We start from the raw sequence: 2,263 nt of genomic DNA on the forward strand, positions 1-2,263 counted from the left end.
GATGGGTGGACAGGCTGAACTATTAGGTATGTCTATGCAGGGGGGAGTGTATCCATGACCATGTATAGGGTTAGCAGTCAGTGTTTCTACAAGTTTATTGGTATGTTCTGTAAGAATTCCCAAGTGTATAGGAGGGCTGACAAGGGACAAGGTTGTACTCACTTCTTGGCCACAGCCAGCTAGCTACCCAGAGGGAGCGAGTAGTTGGATCTTTGACTTCAGGACCATAGTCACAGGGAACATCAAACTCAACTGGCATAAATTACTACACAAAACATTGTTCCATGTCCTACTTTGGCAAGTAGTGACTGGGATCATAAAAGCTTGCAAGTGGCCATCTACATGCAATGATGGATCTCTCTTCATCCAGAGCAAATAAGAATGAAGAAAACCAATGATGCATGGAAACAATTAGTCCAAGCAACTGGAACACCATGTGATCCTCAGCCTATATGATTATGACACCAGAAAACTAGATGGTGCCCAACTACCACTGTCAACCACTCGGATAGGAGATGCTGGATAGAGAGGGAGAACAATGTGGAACAAAACTCAAAATCATTATCAGACTAGGTTTGCTGGTCTGATAGAGCCTGATGGAACCACTGAGACTATGGACCCTAGCTGCCCTTCAGGTCTGGAATTGAACCCACTCCTGTGGCTTCCAGCCAACTAAAAGACAAGTATATGAGCTGAACATTTACATAGGGAGCTCTGGTAGCATAGTGCCTAAGGCACTTGACTGCTAACCAGAAGGCTGGTGGTTCAAACCCATCAGCCACTCCTCAGAAGGAAGACGGGGCAATCTACTTCTGTAGTGATTCTGCCTCGGAAACCCAAGGAGGGGTCACTATGAGTCGGGTCCGTCTCAATGGCACAAAACAACAACAACAACAGATACATTCCTTGGAGAGAACAATCATGGGAGAATAGAAGGGCTGTGTGTAACAGGGAGAAGCTCAGGGGGCAGGAGTGCATGGAGGGGAGGACACAGGGAAGATGTAACTATGGGAAGGAAGCGGTAGGGGAGCTGTTGCATTGTAGGAAATTGTAGTCAATGTCATGAGACAAAGCATATGTGAGCTGCTGCATGGAAAGTGAATTTGCTCTGTGAACTTTCACCCAAATAGCAATTAAAAAACAAAAGAAGAAGAAGAAAAAGAAGGAGCCTTAGTGGTGCAGTAGTTGAGAGCCTGACTGCTAACCGAAAGATCAGCTCTTTGCACCCACCAGCCGCTCTGTGGGAGAAAGATGTGGCAGTCTGCTTCTATAAAGATTTACAGCCTTGGAAACCCTCTAGGGCAGTTCTACTCTGTCCTATAGGTTCACTGTGAGTCAGAATTGACTCAGCAGCAGAGGGTTTGGTTTTTGGGGATCAAGAATCCATGAAACCATAAATTCTTCCAGGATAGAAATATTCATTGCTTGCTATTCCCATGGCAGTGTTCAGCACATAAATATTTATTGAATGAATGAGAGGGAGGAAGGAAAACAGGATGAGAGGCAAAGGAAGAAAAAGCAGAAGGAGGAGAAGGGACAAGAAATGGAGTAGACTTCTAGGAAGGGTAAATATTCTGCTGGTGAAAAACTTAGAAAGAGTAAAAAGAGGTGCTTTCCTGTCAGGAATAATTATAATCTGATTCCCCAAAAAAGGGGGAGCCACAGCTACAGCTCTTCTGGAGGCATTTCATGGTGGCAATAAATGTCAAAGATTTTAAAAAGAAAAAACTTCAGATACTCACCAGACCACTGTGCATGAGGTGAACACAAAGTGCTCTCTTTCATTGGGATTTACTTCTATAAAACTAACTTTTCATATAACATTTCATTGAGAAATGTTAATAACAATATAGTTGTTATGAATATCTACCTTACCAGTTCTAATGCCTCGTGAGGCAAATGGAATTCTGAATATAAAGTCATAGTTAATGGTTATTCTACACCTGACTGAAACAACCATACTTGCAAGTTTTTATGAACTGACTTCTCCTGGCTTGCAGAGGAAAACATTCCAATTTCATTTATTCCAAACAAAATATACTTTTGCATAGCACAGATATGTCTATGTAGAAGAAAGTTGATATTTCTTCCTTCTGAATATTATTGCCAATTATAATCACTCCTTTTGGGCTAGTATCATATTATATGAGATGTTGTTGTTGTTATGTTGTTATGTGCCGTCGAGTCAAACCCGACTCATAGCAACCCCTCCTTGGGTTTCCGAGGCAGTATCACTACGGAAGTAGGATTGCCCAACCTTCCT

At 42.5% G+C, this 2,263-nt stretch overlaps 1 protein-coding gene across 1 annotated transcript in view; it reads right to left on the reverse strand.

The window, feature by feature from the left end:
- The window catches only part of SLC5A8 (solute carrier family 5 member 8), a 55,935-nt gene that overhangs the window by 4,845 nt on the left and 48,827 nt on the right, over positions 1-2,263 (reverse strand). The window lies entirely within an intron of this gene.

This window comes from Orycteropus afer, unplaced genomic scaffold (assembly GCF_000298275.1).
Source record: "Orycteropus afer afer isolate SDZICR_OR568_19922 unplaced genomic scaffold, OryAfe1.0 scaffold00177, whole genome shotgun sequence".
Lineage (NCBI taxonomy): Eukaryota > Metazoa > Chordata > Mammalia > Tubulidentata > Orycteropodidae > Orycteropus > Orycteropus afer.